Source organism: Sus scrofa, chromosome 13 (genome assembly GCF_054392235.1).
Source record: "Sus scrofa isolate SSC_HxYL_T2T_F1_AM1 chromosome 13, Sscrofa_HxYL_maternal_Yorkshire_Landrace_v2.0, whole genome shotgun sequence".
Lineage (NCBI taxonomy): Eukaryota > Metazoa > Chordata > Mammalia > Artiodactyla > Suidae > Sus > Sus scrofa.
The window spans coordinates 151,790,063-151,803,899 of NC_139395.1; the positions used below are offsets into that span (position 1 = coordinate 151,790,063).

General features: G+C 52.1%; 1 protein-coding gene across 2 annotated transcripts in view; it reads left to right on the forward strand.

Moving 5' to 3' along the window:
* Positions 1–13,837, forward strand: part of ADCY5 (adenylate cyclase 5) — a 162,547-nt gene that overhangs the window by 58,615 nt on the left and 90,095 nt on the right. The window lies entirely within an intron of this gene.

The window sequence follows — 13,837 nt, forward strand, 5'->3', positions numbered from 1 at the left end:
GCTGCTGTGGAGCCTAAATTTAGCCCCGTGGGCGGGCACTTTTCCATCTGGCTTTCTTCTCCCTGAAGAGCTTGTCCATCTCCGGAAGGTGGGAGCCTGGAACTCAGCTGGGCAGCCCCACCCCACCCCACCCTGGTGTTAGGGCAGAGCTGTGAGCCTTGCAAACTCCCCAGGACAATCAAGAGAATCTCCTCCCTCTTGGCCTGGACCAATGACTGGTAAAGCCAGTGGGAGACCTGAGAGCGGGCCTGCAAGCTTGCCTAGCGCGGGGGCCACCCTGATCCACTTCACATTCCTGCAGAGCCAGGCTGCGGAGGGGACAGGGGCCTCTGTCTTTCCTCTTGTCACACACTTCGGCAGGGCCTACCCCTGACTTGGCTTTACTGCCATCCACAGTCCTTGAGGCAGAATCAGAGTCCCCCAGATGCCTCACCAGCAACTCCCTTTCCCTTTGCACTGTTTTTTAAGTTTTATTGAAATATAGTTGTGATAATTTCTGTGATAAATTCTTTGCCCTTTCTACCTATTCACAAAGCTCCATCTCTTTGGCAAGAGACTCTTTTATTTAATGGCCACACCCACAGTATATGGAAGTTCCTGGGCCAGGGATTGAATCCAAGCTGCAGCTGCCACCTATGCCACAGCTGAGGCAGCATCAGATCCTTCAACCCACTGTGCTGGGCCGGGCATCGAACCCTTATCTCCGCAGCAACATGAGCTGCTGCAGTCAGATTCTTAACCCACTGCGCTATAGCGGAAACTCTGGCAAGAGACTTCTTTTTCTGTTTTTTTTTTTTTTTTTTTGTCTTTTCTAGGGCCGAACCTGTGGCATATGGAGGCTCCCAGGCTAGGGATCTAATTGGAGCTGTAGCCGCTGGCCTACGCCAGAGCCACAGCAACACCAGATCCAAGCCGTGTCAGCGACCTACACCACAGCTCATGGCAACGCTGGATCCTTAATCCCCTGAGCGAGGCTAGGGATGGAACCCGAAACCTCATGGTTCCTTGTCAGATTCATTAACCACTGAGCCACATCGGGAACTCCCAAGTGACCTCTGTGTATCGGTGCCTGAGTGCTCCTCACTCATTGTCACTAGGGGGCACAGCAGACTGGGACCACCCCCTTCCCTCTCCAGGATAGGGAAGGCCACTTGTTGTGCAGGGACCCTGGTAACAGCATCAGACACTGGGGTGGGGGTGGGGGAGGCTGAGGGGGCCGGGAGGAAGTGCAGGGGCCAGGGTGGATTCCATATGCTGTTGAGTCTCCTGTCCTCAGGCTTTTTTCTTTCTTTTTATTTTTTTATTGTAGCAAAATATACATAACAGAAATTTTATCTTTTTAACCATTTTTAAGCGTAGGATTCAGTGACATAAAGCACATTCCCTGTGCTGTGCAACCATCACCCCTTCCATTGCCAGACCTTCTCCCGTACTCATCAGAAACACGGTACCCATTGAAGTGGCCTGGTGGCTCAGCAGGTTAAGGATCCAGCATTGTCACTGTTGTGGCTCAGGTTGCTTCTGTGGTGCGGGTTCAATCCCTGGCCCCACAACTTCTGCCTGCTGTGGGAGCGGCCAAAAAAAAAATTAATAAAAAAAAGAAACTAGGTACCTATTGAACAATAACTCCCCTACCCCCACCCTCAGCTTCTGGTAATCATTATTCTATTTTCTGTCTTTGTGAATTTTTCTATTTCAGGTACTTCATATAAGTTGAATCATTCCATATCTATCCTCACGATACCCGCGCCTGACTTACTTAGCATAGTGTCCTCAAGGTTCATCTGTGTTGTAGCATGGGTCAGAATTTCCTTATTTTTAAGGCTGAATAATATTACATAATGTATATACCGCATTTTGTTTATCCATTCATCCGTCCATGGGCTTTTGGGTTGTTTCCTCCTTTTGGCTATTGTGAATAATGCCGATGTGAACATGGGTGTACAAATATGTGTTTGAATCTTTGCTCTCAGTTCTTTTCAGTATATACCCAGAGATCGAATCTGTGGGTCAGGTGGTATGCTCTGTTTAATTTTTTGAGGAACCACCCTTCTATTTTCCACAGTGGCTACACTGTTTGACATTCTCACCATCATTACACAAGGGTTCCAATTTCTTTTTCTTGCTTTTTTTTTTTTGCTTTTTCTGACCGCACCTGCGGCATATGGAAGTTCCCAGGCTAGGGGTCTAATCGGAGCTACAGCTGCCGGCCTTCGCCACAGCCACAGCAACTCAGGATCCAGCCACACCTGTGACCTACACCACAGCTCACGGCAACACCAGATCCTTAACCCACTGAGCGAGGCCAGGGACAGAACCCGCAGCATCATGATTCCTAGTCAGACTCGTTTCTGCTTCGTCACGCTGGGAACTCCAACGGTTCCAATTTCTCTACATCCTCAACAACACCCTCTACTTTTTAAACCTTCCAGTCCAGTCCAGCTTGGGGACAGTCCAGCTTGGGGACAAAGGGATAGATCTGACTTTGGAGGACTTTTCTGGCTTGAAAGGGATGTTTGGTCCTTTGTTTAGGGTAGGATATCTGGGGTAAGAATATCCTGTGCAGAAGGAACAGCCAGAGCAAAGACCCTGGGGCCAGAATGTGTCTGGCGGCCTGTTGGCAGAAGAGCAAGGAGGCCAGTGTGGCTGGAGCAGAGAGGAGGACCTTGGATATGTACTGGTCATCGAGGGAAGCAAAGGGTACAGAGGCTGAAGGGCCTCAAGACCACATCATGACTTAGTCCTTCCTTTCACTCAGAGTGGACAACATGCTCCAACCCTGGAGCAGGGATAACATGATTCCGGGTCCATCTCTGTCCAACCCTTCCTCAGATGATAGTAATGTTGGTAACAATATTTATTAGCACTGTTAACGCTTTTTTTTTTTTTTTTTTTTTTTTTTTTTTGCTTTTTAGGGCCACACCCATGGCATATGGAGGTTCCCAGGCCAGGGGTCTAATTGGAGCTGTAGCTGCCGGCCTACACCAGAGCCACAGCAACGCAGGATCTGAGCTGCGTCTGTGACCTACACCACAGCCGACGGCAACGCTGGATCCTTAACCCGCCGAGCAAGGCCAGGGATCGAACTTGCAACCTTATGGTTCCTAGTTGGATTCGTTTCCACTGCACCTGACGGGAACTCCAGCACTGTTAGCACTTTAAATGTAATCACTTATTTAACCATCACGCCAACCTAGAGGGTGTTTCCATTTCACAGGAGAGAAGACTGAGGCTCAGTCCCTTTGCCGTGGATAGAGGTAAAAGCTTATAAGACAGGGCACTGTGCTGTTTACACTTCTCCTGGGGGAAGAATGGGATCTAAGGAGAGCCCATGGTGGTGACCCCAAGCCTGGCACTGTGCATGTGTGCCCACCCTGATTTTAGGGAGGCGGGCCCTTACAGGCAGCCCGACTCCAAGGGAGGGAACCAACAGTGCCTGGGTTTATAAAGAGGGCAGGCGAGGGCAGTGCGCAGCCCATGGCTGAGGTCGATGAATACACTGACAGGGCTCACCCAGGTCTTGCCTCTTCTCTCCACACTCTCCACTCTGGGGCCCAGGTTCCATGGACCCCCCCAAATGCCAGCTGCTCAGAGCTTGGCTTTGCTTGATGGGACCAGAGTCCATTTGAGGGCACAGGGTAATAGAGTCATTTTCCCACCCACCTCTCCTCGGCTTGTTCCCCATTTACATGGCTCCCTGTAAATGCTCATGGTTGATAATCATACTGGGATATTGGTAGTTGTAGCCAGGATTTTTCTAGCTTATTTTTTTCCTGGAGACCAAAATGCGCTCAAATCTGAGCTCACTGTTTCTGGGGGAGTCCTGTAGTAACTTCTAGGGGTTTTTTTTGTTTGTTTGTTTTGGGGTGTGTGTGTGTGTGTGTGTGTGTGTGTGTGTGTGTGTGTGTGTGTGTGTGTGTGTCTTTTTAGGGCCACACCTGTGGCATGTGGAAGTTCCCAGGCCAGGGGTCGAATCAGAGCTACAGCTGCCGGCCTACGCCACAGCCGCAGCAATGTGGGAATCTTAACCCACCGAGTGAGGCCAGGGATCAAACCGTCATCCTCATGGATACTAGTGGGTTTGTTACTGCTGAGCCATGACAGGAACTCCTGTAATAACTTCTAATGGGGAGGTAGCCCTCACTAGGAGAGTCTGGCCTCTGGCTGGGAGGCGAGTTCAGACCCAGAGATGTCTGGCTGTGTCTTTAAGGGATAAAAGCACCTGGATTTGTAGCCTCCGCTTTATTTAATATTTCATCCATGTATCCTTGGGTTGAGTTGGTTTCTCCTTTGCGTCTCAGTTTCCTGTTCTGTAGAAATTAGGATAATCTGCCCGAGCTGGTGTAGAGACCCCCGCATGAGATGCTTACAAGCAGGAGAAATGCCATCCTGGAAACTCTTTTAGTTTGAAGTCTGTCTGCTGTTCAAAGTCTGATCAGAAGTTGACTGAGACTTGGGGGCTCCAGTTGGGTTTCTTAACTTTGCAATCGCTGACCCCCGCCAGGTCCCCATGTCTCGGAGCTCCGGTGAGGCAACCCCCCCCCAACACATGCCCTTCCCACACGCTGTGCTGTCACAGAGCCCTCCTGACAGCCTCCATTGTCTGCCTCACCCACTCTCATCTCACACCTTCTCCCCCCGCCACTTCCCATCGCCCCCACTTCCGCACCATCCCCCCACCCAGGCAGCAGTTGCTGTCCTGGATTCTCTCAAAGTTCTCGCAGAGCCACCTGCTCTGTGAGCTTGAAGCCTCCCTCTCATCTCCTGCCCTGTGTCTGTTCCTTTCTCCTCTCACAAGCCTGCCGTGCTCTTTCACAGTGGCCGGGAGGATGGCCTGAGAAGTCCTCCAGGAGGTCTCGTCCCGGGAGGCCAAAGTGGCCCCAGGCTCAGCCTCCTGGTGCTCATGACCATCCCCCACCCTGCCCCCCATCCTCTGTCCTCCAACTCCTGAACCCCTGCCTGCAAAAGACCAGGCATCACAGTGAAGTGCTGCAAGTGGTCCCATGTCCCTCGGCTGGAGATGGTGGAACCTGTATGGGAGCAGGAGGGCGGGCAAAGCGTGTAGAAAAGTAAGCATTGTTGCCTGCTGCTCTTCCCAAGGACCACAGCACAATAGGCAGTACCAGGAATTCACTTCACTTGGAGCATTCCAGCCTGAGCTCCTGGAAACCGGGCTCGCGCACTCTGAAAATGGGAGCATGGACAGGGCATCGACAGAGTCAGAGGATAGCTGAGGAGAAGGAGCTGCCTGAGAGCTTTTAGTGGACTTTCTCTCTTCGTAGTAATGGATGTCACTTTTGTCTGAACATCATCTCTCATCCGTCCTCTTGAATCCACCCACTAACCCCGAGCTATGACAGTGTCTTACCTTTGGAGAATCAAAGGCACAAAGAGGCACAACCAAAGACATTTGGCCAATCAGAGCTGGGGCTTTGCTTAGCTGGGGCTCCTTCCCAGCCACCCTCAGCATCCCTGGCAGATGGCCGAGGTAAGAGCCTTCAGTTTCAGCATGGTAGTGAGGCTGACCTAGGACAGTGTCACCCTGTTCTCCTGCAGGACAGGACCAGCTGGACCTTCTGCAGCCTCCAAGGAGTGAAATCAGAGTAGTTGGAACCAGCACTGCGGTCTCCCTATCACCTCGGTCTTGTCCTTCCTCTGCAAATCCTACACCCGCTGGTCTCTGCCCCAGGCCCTGTGCTCTGGGAAACTGGGCTCCATGTCATCTTGGCCTAAGGGGCTTTGTCCTGCCAGCAGGGACATAGGGCCCCTAGGCCAATGGAGGCTGCAGGATGCTTCAGGACTCTGGACACAAATAGCCCCAGTTGGAAGCAGCACAGAGATGTGCTGGCCACACCATTCCCTCTTTATGGTTCCTTGGGGAGAATGAGTCCCTGAGCCCCCCTCAGCTACTTTGGGGCCACATGACTGAGTTGTAGCCAGTAGAATGTGGGCAAGAGCCATGCATACCTTGATGTGTACCCCCTCCAGTCCTGGCCCATGAAATGCCCAGTGTCTTCTCTTCTCTCTTCCACAGTGACCCGACATGGACCCTCCACATGGTCCAGAGGGAGCAGAGCCCCTTACTTGGCCTGTATCCCATTTTTAGGAGCCAGAACTAGTATGGAGCTAAGCCATGGAGTTGTCAGGGTGTGTTTGTTATGCAGCATAGCCTGGCCTGTTCTGACTAACCCAGCAGCACATTGAATCAGCGACCTGATATGGCTCTGCTGTCCTTCTACCTGAATTTGTGATCTCAGGCACTGAACCCATCTCCTCTTCTGAGAGAGTAGAGCCTCAAGCCCTCTCCGGGTCTGAACTTTGGGGAGGGTGTGAAGGTCAGAGCTGAGTAAACATGCTGGAGAAGGAAGGGTTCCTGGGCTCGGGGTGAAGATGCAGGGCAGGTGACTGCTATGCCAGAGCTGTGTCTCAGCCTTGTTCTCAAGGGGAATAATGTCTCCAGCTTTGGAAAACACCCAGCTCATAACTAGTTTGATTTTCTTGTCCGTGTATTTATTCATTCTTATGCTCATTCATTCATGCCAAGTTTCTTGAGCATTTTATTGTATGGCAGGCAGGTGTCTAGGTGCTGATGTTTCACGAGTGGGCAGACAAGTTCTGCCCTTATGGGGCTCTCGGTCTGGTGGGGAAGTTGTACACTGATTAGAAATCCAGGGAGTTCCTGTCTTGGCTCAGCAGCAACGAATCTGACTAGTATCCATGAGGACATAGGTTCGGTCCCTGGCCTCACTCAGTGAGTCAAGGATCTGGCGTTGCCATGAGTGAGCTGTGGTGTAGGTCACTAGACACAGCTCAGATCTGGCATTGCTGTGGTGTAGGCCAGCGGCTCCAGCTCCGATTCAACCCCTAGCCTGGGAACCTCCATATGCTGCGAGTGCAGCCCTAAAAAGACAAAAATAAATAAATAAAAATAAGTAAATAAATAAAAGAAAAGAAATCTACTGGTCATGGTAAGATGTTGGCTGTACTCAACACAAAAGAGAGAAAGAGATGGGCCTGGGGTAGCTGAGGGGGTGGGGGAAGGTGGGGAATGTCACTTTCGGAGGTCAGAGAAGACTTTTCAGAGGAATTGGATATTTGGCTGCCATCTAAAGGAAGACTAGGAAGTAATTGGGTGAAGAGGGGTGGGAATGGGGTTTTCTTGAGAGATGCACCAGCATAGGCAAATGTCCTGAGGCTGGACGGAGTAGGAATGGAATTCAAGGTAGTGATAGCAGAGGTGATGTGAAATGAGGTTGGAGTCAGAGAAGGAGGCAGAGGACACAAGCCCAGGGAGCTGAGTTAAGGAGAATGGATTTTATTCCAAGAGACTTGGAAGTTATCAAAGTTTGAAGTGGGAGAGGATGTGTAGTTTATATGATTCAATTTGTGTTTTGAAAAGATCGTCTCTGCTGCTATGCAGAACTCCAGTTCTTGTCTGCTCTGCCCTCGTCAGCTGGAGGTGGACAGGTGTGTGAGTTTGTGTGGGGGAACATGTGTACGATATTAGAAAGGCCATGATATGAGGTTGCCTGCTTCTTGCTGGGGGCACGTCGCTTCCTTGGCCTGCCTCAGCACAGATGAGAAAGTGCTCCATGCTTGGAACACCAGAGGAGAAAACTTCCCCAAGGGATGATGGGAATTCGCCAGGTGCAAATCCTAATGTTGGGAGGATGGCTGGTAGAGAAAGGAACTGTTGTCTAAAATTAGGCTTTGTGGGTAATGCCCATCATGGCTCTGCGGTAATGAACCCAACTAGCATCTAGGAGGACGAGGGTTTGATCCCTGGCCTTGATCAGTGGGTTGAGGGTGCCATAAGCTGTAGCGTAGGTCTCAGACATGGCTCGGATCCTGTGTTGCCGTGGCTGTGGTGTAGGCTAGCGGCTGCAGTTCCACTTCAGCCCTTAGCCTGGGAACTTTGATATGCTGCGGGTGCAGCCCTAAAAAGACAAAAAAAATTTTTTTTAATTAAAAAAAATAAAATTAGGCTTTGGGAATATCTCAGTGAAACATCTTCTTCTGCCCTTCCTTGCTAAGGGCTTGGCACTTGTTCCTCCCTCCTGCCTGCCCAGACTTCTCTTCTCTGGTGTCTCTTTGTGGCCAGTTCATCCTCCTTAGCCCACCCGGCCCCCTCTGCTCTGGGCAGCCCCTGGGACCAAGGTTGAGGGGTTCACTGTTATCTATTTTAGGTCTCCCTGGGCGCAAACATGGTGGGCAGACCGGCTGTTGGCTGGCCACGATTTCTACTTAGCAGGTTGTGTTCTGAAGCTTCAAGTGGAGGAAGGGCCTCTGGAAACAAGTGTCCCCTCCTCCTGATGAGACATTTCTCAAAAATATATCGCTTGGACTGAGAGGCCCCAGGCAGAAAGAACTTACAGTCCTCAGGAGACATCCTGATTTCTCTTATGGACGTGCCAAGGTCCAGAGCCTGCCCTTGACCCCTTGGCTTCACTGTGACCACCCGGGCTACCCTCTTGGCATTTCATTGCTCTTCAGTCCCCAACCAAGTCACAAACCAAGTCACAAGTCCTGATGAGACAGAACTGTCAGGCAGTCCTTGAGTCTTCCCTCACCCTGCTGCAGCCCCTTGCCTTGGAGAGCAGGCAGATTGAGGACTCCCAGGTCTGTTGCACTCATGCCCTCCATTGGCCATGAAAGAACTTGACTGTTGGGTTAAAACCCCCCATATCACCATCACCACGACTCCCACCCACATTCTGAAGTCTTGTGTGGAGCCCAGCTGTGGGACTCTGCTAGACTTCCATACCAAGAGTGCCTAAGAATCATCAGGGCAGATGCTGACAAGGTGCTCACTTCTCAGGGCTAAACGGGGCCTCTAGCCATCCACCTGCTGTGCGAGCGCCCTGTCCAGCATCCCCAGATGCCAGAGTGTCCAGCACACACGCCGAAGGATGAAGCCAGCCCTTAGACTGGCTTGTCTGCCTGAAGCCTCATGTCTCCCTGACCCCTCCTGCATTCTTGGGGTAAACTTTGAGAGGCAGATATTCTTTCTCAAGAAAGCAAGATGGCACCTGCCGACCTTGGCTTGTAAATATCCTTTGTTCTCCAGATTGCTGTGAAAACTGGGAACAGAGGGACCTGTCTTAGATGGGTGGCTGAGCCCAGAGCAGGGTAGGCTGGGTTGTTGGCATGATGCCTTGATGCTTGACCGTCAGGGCCCAGAGTCTCCAGGAAGGACTCCCTGTGGGGAGACCTCTTGCCTAAGATTACTGGCAGCAGGACCCGGGAAAGCTCAGCACCTGGTTTATGTCTGTTTGTCACCCACTGAGGAAAAATGAGAGTGTGCTTCCTTCTTGGAGGCAGAGCTGTTTATATCTGCAGGATCTTGACACACGCGTGCATGCTTTCACATGCACAGGCTTGGAAATAATAAGTCCCCCACTTTGGACTCCATGGCAGTGAACAGACACTAACCAGATCCCATCTGTTTCCCCGAGGAACAGATGTGCTTCCCTGGAGAAGGGACTCTGGTAAGGGTGGATGTGTCACTGGGAGATAGGGCCTGTGGAGGGGATGAGGGTAGCTTGTGAAGACCTGAGCTGCAGGAGGGAGAAAAACTCAACGAGGAGAGAATGACAGTGTCCACACTGTGGACGACACACAACTCCTCAGATGGAACTCATCATCTGCCCCATACTTGGTGCCCTTCTCACCTTTTCCATCTCTCTCAAGAGTCCTCTAAACAGTTGAGTCTCTGCAAACTACTGCCTTTGGATTGGATTAGCAATGAGATCCTGCTGTGTAGCACTGGGAACTGTGTCTAGTCACTTACGATGGAGTATGATAATGTGCGAAAAAAGAATGTATACATGTATGTGTAACTGGGTCACCTTGCTGTGCAGTAGAAAAAAAATGTAATGGGGAAATAACTATTAAAAAAATAAAAACAAAAATAAAAATAAATAAACAGTTGTGTCTCCTCAAGCTTGGGGTGAGTTAGTCCCAAACTTTGTGAGTAGTTTCCTCATGGCATCTCTTGACTTCATCTCTCCTTTCCAGCCCCAGCCTCTTCCTCATCCCCCTAATGCAACCGTATTCCTGGTCTGCAGACCCAGCCTCCTGATGGATGCTGTGGTTCCACCCTTTTGCCGGCTCCATGCCTCTCTGCAACTGCAGACAACATATTCTTCCTTCTTGGGGACCATTGTAGCCTAGTGGTTAGCCACTTCCTAGCTGTGGGGACTTGAGCTTGTGGCCATGCCTCACGAGTTTCCTTGTCTGCAAAATGGGAATTCTCTTTGCATCTGCCTCTTGGGATTGTCATGAGGATTAAAGGAGGTTATGCTTGTACATGGTAGGCATTCAACAGGCAATAGTTGCTATTAAATATCATTTCACCATGAAATTCTTCTGCCCCCACTAACTTGCTGTGGCTCCTTATTCTTGTGATCCTAAGCCAAGCTTCTCATCCTGGTGGACAGCGTTTCATGTCTGGGCAACACCTGGGTGCAGCGTTGTCACCTGTCACCCTCTGATCCTGCCATGCCATGATTTCTCAAGGTTTGTCACTTTCATCTGAAAATTTCCCTTCCCCATCCAAATCCTTGCCAGCTCCTCACCGAAACTCACCCCCTCCCTGCAGCCTGTCTTGGCCTCCGTGGCGTATGGAGGCACTTGCAGTCTGAATCCAGCCATCTTGCTCACCATCAGCTCTTTGTGTGGTTTCTTCTGTGTCTTCCCCCTAATGGTGAGCACCTTGAAGGCAGGGGCCACGTCTCGGGTGCCTCTAGCCTGTCTCATGAAGCCAGTCACTTACTGATTTGACTCCTCTAACATGGAGAGTTGGGAGCTGACTATAATGATTGGTAGAAACGTCTCCATCAGATACATTTGATAGGAGCCAAGGGTCAAGAGATGTGTCCTAAGGTTCCCAAGCAGCTGTGCAGATGAAATGGGACTGGACTCTTTCCAGGGCCTGGGCTCCCTCAGGCCTGATCCCCTGCTACCTGGCAGAGGCTCTTGGCCAAAATCCATAGCTCAGCAAGTGGCAGTGATGAAAGCTGGGACCAGCCCTGCAAATGCCTGCAGTGGTCTGTTTTGACCATGTAGCTTATAAGGCACTTGAGATGCTCACCCGGACTCCTGCCCCAGCTCCCTCTCCACGGCCCTTTAGGGCAAGGGGCCTGCTACTGTGAGATGGGGTGGGGAGAATCTGTCCCCTCCTCAGCCCTCAGTCTCCAGTCCCATTCTGGTTCCGGGAGCAGCCTGGCTGAGACTGGTAGCCTCCAAGAGAGTCTTCCATCCCTCTGGGTGTCCCTCCACTGAGCTGCATTAAGCTGGGAAGCCAGAGGCATGGCTAATACCAATCGGCAGAGGATTTCTAAATGCATGTGATAGTTTGGAATGCACTGGGTGATTTGTAGCAGACTTCCTCTCTTAATTATTTTGGGCTCATGCTGAGGTCAGATCCATCTGTATTCCTTATGTATATATCACTGCCTGGAAATGGCCATGGCGAGAACGGGCAAGGACGAGCCAGGCATTCCTTGACATGCTTGCCCATTCTGCTCTCCCAGCATTTAGCAAGTACCTATAGCATGCTGCAGCGTGTTGCGGGGTGCTGAGGCTCCTCGAGATGTACTCCCTGTGCCAAAGAGCAGCCTGGCTGACCCCAGATAGCAATCTGCTGTGGATAATTCCCACAGTGGATGAGGACCTGAACTGACCAGGAGAGAATGGGCAGCTGAGTGGTGCAGTGCCCAACTTTCCGAGCCCTGCTGCCCCTCCTCTGCTTGTCAGGGTTCTGGTTGCCTGGGGCCCCAGGTGGCTTTGCTGGGCTGACAGCATTCTGCTGTAGCTGTGGCCTCTTTAAGAAAGCCCAGATGACAAGCATCTATATTTGCAAAGCTGCTTTATTAGGGGTGTGGCTACTTGCTTCTTCCGATAGCATGGGCCCTGGGTTTCCTTTCCACAGCAGCTCCCTTGGTGCAGACTTTAAATCACAGTGGACTGTCAGGTGGCTCTGCTCCCAGCCATGAGCCGGGTCGGGCTTTCCTGCCCTCACTGTAGCGTTGGGCAGGGTGCCGGGTGGGGGTGGGGGTTGGCGGTGGTGAGGCGGGCTGCTGTGTTCCTCTCCGCACTTGTTCTCATGCTCTGCCACTCCAGGCACGTGCACGGGGGAGGACATCTGGCGTGGCTGGCCTGAGTTCCACTTCAGTCTCCTGGCTGAGGATTCGGGCTCTTTCCACTTAACCTCTGAGCCCTGGAAGGGACCTGCTTCCCCAGGTAGGGAGAGAAAGGACTCTCCCGGCTCCTCTGCCTTGGGTGCTCTCGAGATGGGTTGGTGTCCTTCCCCACTGGGCGTCACGATGCTTCCCTGGGTCTTACGGCTCTGCCTGTGTCCTGGGGGGTGGGGCGAGTGCTGCCTGCTGGTCTTGGGGGAGAGGAAGGAAGACCTGGGCCCGGGGCTGGGATGGATGTGAGCAGCCGGCACCAAGAGGGGTCAGTGTTCTGGTGGGGAGCATGGGAGTAAACCAAGGCAGGAGAAGAGGCGTTGGGCTGGCGTGGAAGCTCACCTTTCAGGAAGAGACAAAGGCTCCCAGACGTGCCCCGGGACAGAGGGGCAGAGAGGTGAAGAGCCTGCAGGAGGGGCTCATCCGATGTGGCGCTGGGGTACTCGGGACACCTCTAGGCCCAGGCAAGGGCTGAGCTTGAGTTCACTTTTCTCCAGCAACTCAGATAATTTTTCTAAGATCGAAAAGAACTTAGATTGTAGAAGAGAAGGAGGAAGAAGGGCCCAAGGATGAGAGGGGAAACTCTGGGCCAGGGATCCCAGGCCCTCTTTTTGTCTCACTGCAGACCTCAGCAATTTGGCTGCTCCTGAAAGCCCCCCACTCTCCCCCAAACCTGGCTGTTCCTGAGGCGGGGCCTCCAGCACCTTTTTGCTTTCCTGTGCTTTGCTGTTTGGAAACGCTGAGGGACCATCAGATGGGAAGCTAAGGTTTGAACACCTGTGCTGTCCCAAGCAGCTTGCTGAGGTCCCCAGAGAAGCTTGGGTTTTTGCTTTCACTCCCAGCAAAGGCCTAGCATCCCCAGGCTAGAGTCCGCAGAAGCCCCTGGACAGGGGAGAGGAGCCCCCTTCTCCAGCAGGGATGGTCCCCATCTTTGGAGGCCTCTGCCCCCAGGGCCGTGGGAGCGGCAGCCTTGCCCCAGCCCCAGCCCTGTCCTCCAAGCCCGAGTTCACAGGGTCCCAGGGCTCCAGGCTAGAACCCTCAGAGGTTTGGTCACCAGTCCCTTCCCCTGGGAGATGCTCTGGCCAAATCCTCCAGCCCCATTCCTGGTGCTTCAAGACACCTGACAAATACTGTTCTTATCCTCTGTGCTCCACTCCCCACCAGCACTGGGCGTAGATTGGTTGGGGTTCTCAGTTTCTTATTTTCACTATATCCAAACCCAGATAAGCGGTGGGAGAATCATTGCTTTTCTGACATTTTATATTATTGCCCTATTTAGTTTAGCAACTGAACTTGAGAAGTGGATAGTATCTCCCTATTTCCTAAATGAATCCGAGGCTTACGAAGGTGAAATTACTTGCTCAGTCCACACCACTCATCCAATAAGTAGCCGAGCCGGGACCTGAACCAGGTCTTCTGACACCAGGGCCCATGTTCTCCCTGCCACCTCCAGTGCCGTGCTTCGTGCATTACTGTTGAGATAACGCAGAGCCCTCGCCTTCTTTCCTCTGGGCCTCCGTTTCCCAGCTCGTGGAGTGCGGCTACTCCACTTCCTTCCACCCTGGAGAATCCAGCCAGTCTGTCTGCTTTGTCTCTGGTCTGGTTTCTGGGCTCAGGCCCAGTTCTTGTCAGGACCACTGCCTCGG